Here is a 12,554-nt window from a genome sequence, read left to right as displayed (position 1 = left end):
GAGAGAGAGAGAGAGAGAGCGCTCAGCCCCGAGCCTGATGTGGGACTCGATCCCACTATCCTGGGATCATGACCCGAGCCAAAATCAAGAGCTGGCTGCTCAAAGGACTGAGCCACCCAGGCACCCCAGGGCCATTTGACTTAAAGTAAGTTATATTGAAATTGTTCTTATTTCTGGAACTTGTATATTAAAAATTATTAAGTTTAAGTTTTAGTACGCTTCTTTCTAAGACTCAAAAATCTACTTCAGGGAAAAAAATGCCAACCTAGATTTTAAGTGAATCCACATTTACCTTATGTGCTTCAAGCCTACCATTCATGGACTGTAACCAGAAGCTTCCTGGACTCTATCACATTTAATCTAATCTAATTTAATTTAATTTAACTAATTTAATTTAATATTTAGTAGGCATTTTGAGTTTGGGTATGTTCAAGCTGGACTACATCAGTAGGGGTCATCACAGTTTCTCTGTTACACTTACATAATTCCTTTAAAAAGCAAGGAAACTTAAAGTTATCTGAAAGTGTATCTTACACAGTCAAAACGTAGCTTTTAAGATGAAATGTAATCGAACCGTTAATGTATCTTACACAGGATATTGTCAAAGTCGAATTTTGTTACCAATTGTCAAAGCCATGTTCTTAGGAGCACATTAGGCATAGAAATCCACTCGGAGCAGAAGAAAACTGTGACACCGAAAAGCCCATAATCCTGATGTATTTGTAACTACCCGTAGCTCAACGTATGCCTGCTGCGTAAGCCCAGAGACAACAGTCAGAAAAAGAAATGATTCACTTTCTCCCCCTTCAAAACTCTCCAACAACGGATAGGCCAATTGAGTACTTACCAAGTTTTGAGTTCACATTTTAGAAAGTTATGAAACTGTGGCACATTCCCTTTGGTTATCAATTTCTCTTTCCCTGAACACCTACGATACCTACCCAACGCTCGTTTGTTATTTGCATGTCTGATAAAGAACCTACTTATTTTATGAGACTTATTATATTTTGACTGCCAAAAATGATCGAAGTAGCTCAGTTTGGGTCGCAGGCCAAATCTTTTCATGATATGGACGATAAAAATAATATTTAAAAAACGTCCTTGGTGGTAAGAAGTTGGAAAACCTTTAATATTGTCCAACTCCCTTATTTGATAAGTGATATAAACTTGGGTTCATACAGATAAAATGGCCTAGATTCAGAATACCCTACAGGGAGAGACCTGTGACCAGAGCCCCAGATTTCCTGACGCGACAGACCTGAGTTATTAATTCTGCATCTCCTAGAAGAAATAACACCAAATTACTCTTTAAATGTGTCCAAAGACTGAGGATCTATCTCAGATTGCCTGAGTGGACGAAGAAGACAGGTCAATGAAATGCAGTGCTGATCTTAGACAGGGTCCTGGCCCAGAAAATGGGCACTAGTGAGACGACTATCATAATTGAATAAGAAGGTCTGGAGATTAGTTCATGGTATTGTATCCCTATTTTGTTTTTAAATGAAGCAGCTCATTTTCAATAGGCGTACAAAAGTATTTAATTCTTCAATCGCTAAGATTTTATGTAGCTTCAGCCAGTAATTAAAAATACTCTGATGGTATTGGCTTACGTCTTTATAATTCAAAATGTATCCACATTTGCTATGAAGATAGAGTGATGTATGGAGTACTGTTACTTCCTTCACCTGAGCAATGTCATTCCCCATCCAGTCAAGTTTTTGTGCGACTCCATTAACCTCAAACCATGGTAGAATTCTTTGAAAAAGTCATGCTCTCAGATAAAGCTTCCCACTGGCCCGAACTGGCTGGTGCCTACAAAGGTCTGAATTTGCTGAGAAATAGTTGGATCCACCCCAGATTCTCTGCTCACTTTGTCTTGTACTCTTCTGAGGGTTCACCTCCATCAATTATTAATTTGGCATTACCTAAGAGATATTATCTTAGTAGTTCTGCTAATTGTTAATGTGCTTTAGCAACAGGAATCAACATTTCCCTTTTAAATATTTAAGTAACTTCTTTAGCCAATTCCCTAGCATAATCAAGTAAGTCATGTCTGCTGGAAAAACAGAAATACTTTATAAAAGTAAATACTGTAGAAGTAATCAAACCTGGAAGAGTCTTATGTCTGTTGACTTCATGTTTCAATAAGGCAGGGGACTGAATGCCCAAAGGTCAAGATGTATGTTGCAACTGGGGTATAGAAAAGACTCCAGTCTACCTTCCAGGGAGGCCCTGGCTTGGGCACAGGCTTAAAGGAACCCTTAGCCGATTGTATCCCTCCTAGAGATATGGTTTTAGATTCTGATTTGCTCCAGAAACTTCTTACCCTATCTCATGAGTTCCTAGGTCCGCCTGGGGGTTTCTACATTCAGAAAACCAGTTGTTAGACCCCCCTGTCTAGAAAAAATGTCTGCTTCTCTATCAGGATCTACTGAAGATAGAATTCTAATCTGTATCAATAGTTAGGTTTTTGTTTTGTTTTGTTTTGTTTTTTCTTTTTCTCTTTGAGGCTAATTTCACAAGAACTTTGTTTAAAACCACCAGTGGCACTTGTTGGGATGAGCACTGGGTGTGGTAGGTAAGCAATGCATCATGGGAAGCCACCCCTGAAGCCAAGAGCACGTTGTATACACTGTATGTTAGCTAACTTGAAAACAGATTATATTTAAAACATAGGGGCGCCTGGGTGGCTCAGTCGGTTAAGCGTCCGACTTTGGCTCAGGTCATGATCTCACGGTCCGTGAGTTCGAGCCCCGCGTCAGGCTCTGTGCTGACAGCTCAGAGCCTGGAGCCTGCTTCAGATTCTGTGTCTCCCTCTCTCTCTGACCCTCCCCTGTTCATGCTCTGTCTCTCTCTGTCTCAAAAATAAATAAACATTAAAAAAATAAATAAAATAAAACATAAATGAATAAGTAAATAAACAATAAAACCGTCAGTAGATATTTTTGCTTCGCACCATATAAATTGGTGGTTGGGTTTATTTTTTAGTCGCGAATACTTTCTTACAAGAAGTTAGAGCCTCTGTAAACACTGCAAAACTTAAAGAACTTTGGCAGTACATAAATAAGTCATTTATATCATGTCTTATGGTAAAACTATGTAACTGAAACTCAGAAAGAAAAAAAAAAGCAAAAAAGGCCTCTCACTTGTCAATCAGAAGCCGTTAAAACCTTCCGTAGAATCCAAGAATGTTGTGCATTAACCTTGGGCTTTAATTCGGCTCTGACCCTAATCCTCTTGATTCTGTGATGTACAAGGTCACTGCGGCTGCAAGAAAAGGGAAAGTAAGAAAGACACCATTTGGGGAAACCCATTGCTACTCAAGGCCCCAACAGAAACGGCAGAGATGGAAACCTGTGGAAAGCGAAAAGTAGACCTCCAGAAGCATACCATCCTGGTCCGGTTGACACAGGGACAGACTCACACATAAAATCAAGACTGGCCGGTTTGGGGCGTGATGTGTCAGGGAGCTAACAGGGAAGCATCTTCTATACAGACTGCTTTTTGAAAACCATGAGATGTATAATATTTTGAGTTGCGTTTATGTAAATGAGTTCCGTGTAAAAGCGGTCATGGGGGGTGAAAAGTGAACCTCCAAGTTTAACCTAGTACGTGGGGCACAAAAATGATGCGTCTTCCACAGACAAAACCAAAGTCGGATTCCACTTCCACCTGGATTGTTAGATGCTTACGAAGGAATTTCTTTACCTCAGGCAAATTCTTACAACTCATTGTCTTTCTTCACCCAAAACTCTCAACAAAGCTGGAGAGGGAAAAAGTAAAGACATGCTCATTCAGGATGAATCAGTCTTCAGCTGTGATAAAAGGGCTGTCAAGACAGAGGAGAGAAAAGCCATAACACTGAGGGGCGCCTGGGCGGCTCCGTCGGTTGAGCATCCGACTTTGGTTCAGGTCACGATCTCATGGTTCGTAAGTTCGAGCCCCACGTTTGGGCTCTGTGCTGACAGCTCAGAGAGATAGGCTCCGACAGAGAGGCTTCACTTACTAGCAGACTCTCTAAACTCACCTTTGATTGTTCTTTTTATCAATTCTCTCCAGGCTCAAAATTGTTCTTAATAGATGCCCACTCTAGTCTTTCTTTCTTCAAACCTGCACCCGATTGATTTATAAATCAGGTAAAAGTTAAATCTTGGGAGCACCTGGGTGGCTCAGCCGGTTAAGTGTCAGACTCTCGGTTTCGGCTCAGGTCATGGTCCCAGGGTCATGGGATCAAGCCCTGGGTCAGGTTCTGCACCGAGCATGGAACCTGCTTGGGATTCTCTCTCTCTCCCTCTGCCCCTCTTCTGCATAGCCCTCTATCTATAAAAAAAAAAAAAAAAAAAAAAAAAAAAAAAAAAAAAAAAAAGAAAAGAAAAAGAAAAAAGAAAAAATTAAGGAGAAATTTTGTAGTTCCATCAGTGGACGTAGATCTAGGACACATTCTTCCCTGAGAATGGGCATTCACACTCAGAACACAGGTGGAAAAATTTTGAGGAAAAACCGCATTGAGATTTACAGCTCTCTCCCAACCAGGCTTAGAATTTAGGGCTATGACTTTATTTCATTATGTTGCAACATTGACGCCTTTTTCCTCCCAAGCCCTGAAATACAGGTAACATAATCTTCTCACTTGCAAACAGATCTGGAATGAAAGAATTGATGAGAATTCATTAAGAGTAAGGACAACGGGAGTAAATAAATCACCAGGCAAAATTGTAACTACCAGGTCCTCCTCTGGCCGGTTTGCTTTATCTCGCTGACATAAGCAATGCCATTTTGACTTCTCTCCCATGGCCCTGAGATTCCCCCCATCTTTGGATGCTCCCATGGATTTAGGATAAATACTAGAGTAGTTTCCACCCAGGAAGCATATCCTTACCAGACTGAAACGGTTGAAAACAGGCTTGTTTTCTCCAAGTTCTCTCATCCCAGCCCGGCTAGCTGGCAATGTCCTGTGGGGTTGTAGGAAACAGACTGATCAGCTGCTTCCATCAGCCTGGTCCCTCAACCCTCTTGTCCCATCAGCAATTAATCACCCCCGTGTGGGACTGTTGCAGGAGCTGAACTAGAGCTTTGTTGTGCTCAGCTTGGGAATTTGGGGGTTATCTATTGCAATACTAACATAACCTTACCTAACAGATTTGCATGTGAATCCTAACTCTTCGGTTTACACTGTTGGATGCGCCATTAAATGACTCGAAGCCTCACTGAGCAGACAGCAGAAGATTCCCAGGGGAGAGATTGGGAATCCAGGCGGGAGGTCATCCCAGCTCTCTGGAATTACATCTAGCCTCCCAGGATGCTTGAAGCTCTAAACATGTGTTTTTTGATCTCATTTTTGGTCATAATCAAGAAACAATGGACTCTCCGCAATCACAATTCCATTTTCTCCTTTTATCCTGCTGCATCCTGAGCAATAAAAGGGGAATCTGAAGGCGAGGGTTGAAAGCAGAAAGCTGGGATTCATAAATTCACTACTAACAAGAAACGAATTGTGGCCCAAATGATAGGGAGTCACACAGTTTCCGATTCACAGGGCGCACCTGCATCAGAGAAGCCTATTTCTATCCCGGATGCACATAGATTGCTTTTGTGAATGTCACATGGCACGGCTTCTGAAGACGGAATCAGAAAACAAATTCAGAAAAAAAAAAAAAAAAAAAGATTTCGGAAACATCTCTGTTTTTCTGGAGTTCTTCCGGGAGTAAATTAAAGCGTCAAGCTTTTATGATTTCGATCTGTTATTACAATTCATGTATACAGGTAATTCCCCTTTATTAAATGACACCCACAGGACAGGCCACGTTCTGAGAGAAGCATCAACGCTGACATCCCTGCTACCCTGTGAGCACGTGTTCTTGGCTTGGGAAGAGACCCGCCCCCCGCCCCGCCCCCTGTCCCCAGGCGGGCGCAGAAGGGGCTGGGCAGTTCTGCGGCGAAACGCGTCAGGTGCAGGGGGCCTGTGGCTCCGGGGATTTCTGGGGGGGCGGGGTTTCCACCCTCTGCGGGCTGCACACCTAACCCCAGAAGGTCAGGGACTGAAAGCCAATCACAGAAGGCCCAGGGGCCTTGGTGGGAGAAAGAAACGAACAGCGATCAGTTCGTTGGGGATGGAATCCGACGATCAGTTCGTTAACATGAAGCGGCGGCCTGTCACGCCCCTCATGCCATGATGCTTCTGCCTTGGTCCCGTTCCAGCTTCCACAATACGGGCTTCGGGACCTGCCCTCGACCGTGACGCCCTGAGGTAGCCCAGACTCCAACCCCGTGGAGTCATTCTTTACCTTCTTAATTTTCTCAGACCCTGTGTGCAACCTGTTACCCAATCCTGTCCACATCACCTCCCAGATATATCCTGAACTGACCCCTTCTCATTCCCAGCCCCCCGACCAACGCTCTCACGTCCCAACTAGTCTGGTCCGAGGCACCAGCACCTCTTGCCTGGATTATTGCAATGGCCTTTTAGGAATTGCTGGGGTCTGTGCCTTAGGCCTACCTTCTTAGAGTCGATGCTCCACAAAACCAGGAGCCTTTAAATTTAAGGAAATGTCTCTCCTCTGACCAGCCTCCTACGTTGGTTTCTATCTCAGTAAAGACAAAGTAAAGACAAAGTCCTTAAAAAGGGCTCCAAAGCCCTGTCCCCGGGGGGAGGCCTGAATCTTGGGGACCTCTCCTCCTGCTGCCCTCCCTCCTGATAGTTCCACTCACCTCCTCTGCTGTCCGCAGCACCCTCCGGACTCCCAGCTTGCAATCCCGGCCTGGCTGCCATCTGTGCCCAGAATGTTCTTTCCCGCATCAGCCACACCCTGTTCCCACCCGTCCTTTAACCCTCTCTATCCACGCACAGTGCTTTATCTTTCCCTTAGGGCCAAACGCTTTACGTGGTAGCTATTGAAGGCTTTCACAGTTGGCTCTTTGCAGGCGCGTAAGGCTGTGGTCCACAGACCCGTGTTTTACCGGCAGGAGGAGGACGATCCCTGCTCTATGCTGTCAGGTGAGTAGCAGCAATTTGAAAGTAGCCATTTACATCCTATAACAACAGTTTGCATATTCCCCTCAGGTTGTGTTCTTGCTTGTTTTGTTTCAGGCAGGTGAGGAGAGGGGACAGGAGTGAGACTGTCCTCTCTCTGTCTCCTATGAAAAATGGCATGTTCGCCTCCTGGAAAGCTTTATGAAGTTTGAAATATTAGGTGTGATATGCTTGGGCTGTCGGTTTGGGGTTTTTGTTTGTCTTTTTTTTTTTTTTTCTTTTCTGTCACTGCGTAGTGGTGATGGTTGTTTTGTTTTGCTTTGCTTTTAATTTAATTTAGTCAGCCGCCAGGTGACATTCATCAGGCACGGCGGGACCGAAGTGAGACAGTGGGGGTGCCCGGGCCACCAACATGCTGAAAGGCCACGTTGCTGGCCTGCTTCCCACACAAAAGCTGTGCCGTGGATGATCAATAACATCCTGATTGGGGAGGAAGTTCTGGCATCGAGCCTCCCGAGGAAGGAGGAGGCGGACACAGAGCAAATGATGATTCTTTCCTGATAGAATTCTCCCCGAGTAAATCTTCCTTCCCATTTATTAGCCAACCGTCTGTGACAGGTGGGTCAGGAGGGAGAGGAGAGATGTGTGATTAAATTCTGCTTTTCTGGCAACATCGAATCATTACATTGTTACATTATTAAAGCCGAACTCGCTCCAGGAGGCTCCTCCTTTAAAATGTATACACCGTTAGTACATTCGCGTGAATTATTCATCAGGAGCTTTATGAAATACTTTGGGCCGAATGGAATTGAGCTAGAAGGTAAGGCGAGAGAGAGAGACAGAGGCTCAAGCCCAAAAGCCAGTGGGTGGAGGCCCCCCAAACCCGAAGAGCCGAGCAGAGGGGGCGCTGCCCCGCCTTGGAACAGACGAACGACTTAGATCCCAGAAACGGTGGCTTTGTCCAAGAGCGGCGGCCCAGGAGGTTTTCCCTGCTACCTCTCAGTGTTACTTTCAGAGTGTAGACGCCTCAGCCCTCGGTGACCCCGTTGATGAGTGCTCCCAGCGGCCATCTCCCTCCTGTTGGCACCGCAGGGAGTGAAAATCAAACCAACTCTACCCACTGGGCCCGTGCGGAAACTCGGGTGGGCGTCGAGCCTGACGCCTGATTGTTGCCCCCGGGGTCGCCCCCACGGGGCTCCTGCGCGATGTGTGGCTGACACGGGGACACCGCGTTCCCGGGGCACGCCAGCACGCGGTGGCCTCGCTCAGCCGCCAGAGGAGTGAAGGCGGCAAGGAATGGGACCACGGAGAGCTCAGGCCTTCCTCCCAAGGTCACCGTGTCTAGACAGCCCCAAGGGGAAAGCGTTGAGAAGCAGCGTCACCACGTTCAAGCCCTGTGAATATTCACCCTGAAGAATAAAGAGGAGTTGCTATTGTTACTGCTTCTCTAAAGACAGATGGAGGGGGCGCCTGGGTGGCTCGGTCGGTTGAGCGTCCGACTTCGGCTCAGGTCATGATCTCACGGTCGGTGAGTTCGAGCCCCGCGTCGGGCTTTGTGCTGACAGCTCCGAGCCTGGAGCCTGTTTCAGATTCTGTGTCTCCCTCTCTCTCTGCTCCTCCCCTGTTCATGCTCTGTCTCTCTCTGTCTCAAAAATAAATAAACGTTAAAAAAAAATTAAAAAAAATAAAGACAGATGGATGACCTTTGACTTCTGGACACAGAGATTAAGCACTTTGCCTTTTAAAATAAAAAGTAGAGTTTTTAACTTAAAACCAATCTAAAAAGGGGAGCCTGGTGGCTCAGTCAGTTGAGCGTCTGACTCTTGGTTTCGACTCAGGTCGTGATCTCAGGGTTTCGTGGGTTTCAGCCCCGCATCGGGCTTTGGACTGGCATTGCAGAGCCTGCTTGGGACTCTCTGTCTCTCTCTGTCTCCCTCTCTGTCCAACCCCCATTTGCACTGTCACTGTCCCTCTCAAATAAATAAACTAAAAAAAAAAAAAGTCTAAAAAAATGTGATGTGTAATACCTGAAGATCTCTTGGGTGTGTTACTAAAAGGTATGATTTGTTGCCTCCCTCTCGGGCTCCAAGAACGTGCTAATATACTCCCTAATACCTAATTATTATTATTATTATTATTACTACTATTATTATTGCATAAAGAACAAAAAACCTTCACTCAATCATTTTTTTTCCAGAAAAAAAATGTTGTCACCATATTGTTTAAAAAGTGCTTGCTTACTCTAGTAGAGATATATGGATTTCTGTTTCAAATGAAAGTGAATGGAGGGGCGCCTGGGTGGCTTAGTCGGTTAGAGCCTGGAGCCTGCTTCGGATTCTGTGTCTCCCTCTCTCTCTGCCCCTCCCTCACTCATGCTGTGTCTCTCTCTGTCTCTCAAAAATGAATAAACGTTAAACAAATAATAATAAGAAGAAAGTGAATGGAAACGTTAACTATTACAAACAAACAATGCCCTCAGCTCTAAAGATTTGTCCAACCCTACCGTTATTCAGGGGTTCCCAGACTGACCTAATTTCCAGTAATTTCTGGGGCAAAAAATTTCCAAAAAGTTCTGGGGCTTTTCACTATGGGAGAACAGCAGACTCACACACTTACAGCTCAGCACGTTCCTCTGGGGGCCATCCACTGCCCTGCCCGAACCTTTGTTTCTCTCCTGGAAGGCAAGTCTTACAGCATTGGTATCGGTCTCTCTGTCTACAAATGGCAGCCACTAATTTTAATCAGGGTTTGACATGTGGCTTTTTGCAATTCAGACCTGCCCATCTCCGGTTCCCCTGTTCTGAGAACTTCATTACCATCATGCCCCAGCACACTCTGCCTTACACAGTAGTTTACCTTTCATAGGAAAAAGCGCCCCTTCAACACAGCCTTATTTGCCTGGTTTATTGACCTGACTTCTGCTCAGGAGGCTTTGCACTCTGGCAATTTTCCAGGCTCAAAACACATCCTGCTTCATCCATAGGAATGAATCTCCAAAGGACTGGTCCTGCCCCAGGAGGGAGCAGCCTGGGGGTAACAGAAAGGCATGGGAAATCTCAGCTTTCCAGGACGCAGGTCGGACTAGACAGTTCCAAAGTCAGTAATTTTACAAGGACAGAATAAAGGATATACACACTCCACCCCCACCCCCCACCCCCACAATTGGTCACAAAGACAAGCAGGCTTCCCTAAGTCACCCCCAAAACCACATGATTTCAGGCTGGACAAGACACCTAGAGACAAGGCCAGCTTTGCTCCTGGTTGATTTGATGGGTGCTGGGAAGGCCACTGTAGAGACACAACTAGCTGCCTAGCCAGTGTCTTTCTACACTTTTCCCACGGTCACAGGGCCCTGAATTTGTTTGGGGCAATGGTATACTCAGCTAAAAGATTCCAAAGAATCTAGCCTTCTTTGATTTTAATTTCTAGCCAGTGATTTATTTTGGGAAAATATGAAAATACACTAAAAATGGGCACATATGTTTAAAGCCTTTTTGTACTCCCTCTCTTCCTCTCTGCTTGGAACGCAGTGAGATGGCTAGAGCTCCAACAGCCACATCGGACCCCGAGGTAAACTTGAGAATGTCAGCGTCTGGCTTAGAATGTCAAACAGAAAGATGGACAGAGTTTGGTTCCCTTTAGCCCAGAAGTTAGCAAAACAGTTTTGGACTTTCTACTTTTATAATTTTTTTAAGTGTTTATTTATTTATTTTTTTTTTGAGAGAGACAGACAGAAGGAGTGCAAGTTGGGGAGAGGCAGAGAGAGAGGGAGACACAGAATCTGAAACAGGCTCCAGGCTCCGAGCTGTCAGCACAGAGCCTGGCGTGGGGCTTGAATCATGAACCGTGAGATCATGACCTGAGCCAAAGTTGGACACTTAGCCAACTGAGCCACCAGGCACCCCTATGATTGTTTTTTACATGACAGTACATAAGTTGTTTTTATTTTTGTCTATGCAACCAGCAAACAAAATCCTATATGATAGGTCTCCATAAGTGATAATCTCAATGCACAAGTCCACATACACACACATGCGCGCGCGCACACACACACACACACACACACACACACACACACACAGGTTATATGTCAGCAATGATTATGCATGATGACGTCTATGGGTTTAAGTCTGGGATGGATGCCTTGCTAAGTTTCTGTTTTCTTAGTGTCTAATTCCATCACCAAGTGGACAATTTTATGGAAGAGAATATAAAGAGAAGATACAAAAAAAAAACATGGGGAAAGAGAAACCACAGGTGAAGGAGGCAGAAGCGTGTCTGGAAAAATCAGAATCTTAAACAGTATGTAGCCTATGAGTAAGCAGTATCTAAATCATGCATATTTATATTAATCAAGTTTGGAAGGAGGGCAAAAAAAGTGAAAGAGTGTGGGTTCATGGTGGAATATCTTAAATATTCATTTTTAGTGTTTTTCAAAACATTGAGCTAACAGAAATACATTGTATTTACAAAACGAGAATGGGCATGGTGATTCTGTTCCTTTCCCAAGGGTTTGCCTGTTGCTGTTATAACCATTGCATGATCCATGTCATTAAGTAATAGTTGATCAAAAGACTAAAATCCATGGAGGTAGCCATGAGCACTTTGGCTGTTTGCCTGTCTAGTCAACACCAGCTGTATTTTGTTAGTGCTGAAAAGGTTGGACGAGATTTTCCTTGGTGAAATTAATGGTGTTAGAGATACGATGATGGGCTTGATATTGTTGAGACACAATCCCTATCCTTACAAGAACAGGATCTTAGAGTCCTGTGAACACATCCCCACATATCCTTCAGAAGGTCCCCCAAAGCCTGCTTCTGAAACCATCCTGTGTTCACCCACCAACTTGGAGAATACCGGTTGCTTGAAGCTGATGAGATACATAACTGGGTCCACCTCTAGAATGTCGTGTCTGCCCCAAGACAAGACTTTATGTTTAGGAATACCTAACCTTTCAGAGAACTGGCTGCTTATGGAGCTTGCAGAATAGGATACATGACTATTGCGGACATGCTTCCTAAAATAAACATCTTGCACATGTTCCTACATGTAGTACAACTCAGCCTGTCACCTGCTTTCGCCCCCGATATCAAGGTCACGTGGAAGATTGGTAGACTTTGCCAATCTCTAACTATGAGTGGCTACGTATTTATTAAGAATATCCAGGGTGCCTGGGTGGCTCAGTTGGTTAAGCGTCTGACTCTTGGTTTTGGCTCAGGTCATGATCTCGTGGTTGGTGAGTTTGAGCCTCGTGTCAGGTTCTGTGCTGACAGCACAGAGCCTGCTTGGAATTCTCTCTCTCTCTCTCTCTCTCTCTCTCTCTCTCTGCCCCTCCCTGACTCCTGTTGTCTCTTTCTCAAAATTAATAAATAAGCTTAAAACAAAAATTAGAAAAAAAAGAATACCCAAATAGTTATGCATGACTAATCTCCTAGGTCAGGTTACAACAATGACCAACGACAGATATATGGACCACCAAAACTTTGTTTACGGCTGCCCCCACTCTTCCTTCTATAAAACATCCACTGGAGTGGAATCAGACTCTTCTCCTTTGGAAGGAAGGCAAAGGAGACTCTTCAAAATG

The 12,554-nt window shown here is 44.7% G+C and overlaps 1 long non-coding RNA gene across 3 annotated transcripts; it reads left to right on the top strand.

Annotated features, from left to right (window-relative positions):
- The first annotated feature begins 5,876 nt into the window (after positions 1-5,876).
- Positions 5,877-7,648, top strand: LOC102899839. Of its 3 annotated transcripts, none has more exons than XR_002146139.3 (4): positions 5,877-6,247; positions 6,922-6,994; positions 7,061-7,190; positions 7,311-7,648. It is a non-coding gene; the product is annotated as an uncharacterized LOC102899839 (long non-coding RNA). The 3 variants fall into 3 exon arrangements; XR_439612.4 differs by having other exon boundaries at positions 6,908-6,994; XR_002146138.3 differs by having other exon boundaries at positions 6,867-6,994.
- Positions 7,649-12,554: the final 4,906 nt, after the last annotated feature.

The sequence above is a fragment of the Felis catus genome, chromosome A1 (assembly GCF_018350175.1).
Source record: "Felis catus isolate Fca126 chromosome A1, F.catus_Fca126_mat1.0, whole genome shotgun sequence".
NCBI lineage: Eukaryota > Metazoa > Chordata > Mammalia > Carnivora > Felidae > Felis > Felis catus.
Note: the sequence above shows the minus strand (reverse complement) of the source record. Positions and strands in the feature narration are given on the sequence as shown.